At 43.3% G+C, this 337-nt stretch overlaps 1 protein-coding gene across 1 annotated transcript in view; it reads right to left on the reverse strand.

Annotated features, from left to right (window-relative positions):
* The window catches only part of LOC131891125 (protein sax-3-like), a gene marked incomplete at both ends in the record, with an annotated part of 40,234 nt that overhangs the window by 12,879 nt on the left and 27,018 nt on the right, over window positions 1-337 (reverse strand).

Genomic DNA, 337 nt, shown 5'->3' on the forward strand with positions numbered 1-337 from the left:
CACACGCGGAGAAGGAAAATTGAGCTTTCGTCTCTGATTTATCGATGCTCTTGGCTCATGTCATCATTTTCTTGGCTGTTCCCTCCATCCTCGATCACCCAAGTAAGCGATCCGCAAATGGTAACTGTGTGAGTAAGTAAATTGTTGTCAGTACAGACGTTACAAATTTGCTTTCGTATGGGTCTCGTCTACAGTTTGGCATGTGCTCAAAAACAGTAATCTGTATGTTATTAGATACTAGAGGTTCCTAGGGCCATCAGCAAAGGTAAATGAGTATGCAGCGCACTTTCAACAACATGGACCATTTTCTCCGGTGACAAGGCATGCAAAATACTCC

Source organism: Tigriopus californicus, chromosome 11 (genome assembly GCF_007210705.1).
Source record: "Tigriopus californicus strain San Diego chromosome 11, Tcal_SD_v2.1, whole genome shotgun sequence".
NCBI lineage: Eukaryota > Metazoa > Arthropoda > Copepoda > Harpacticoida > Harpacticidae > Tigriopus > Tigriopus californicus.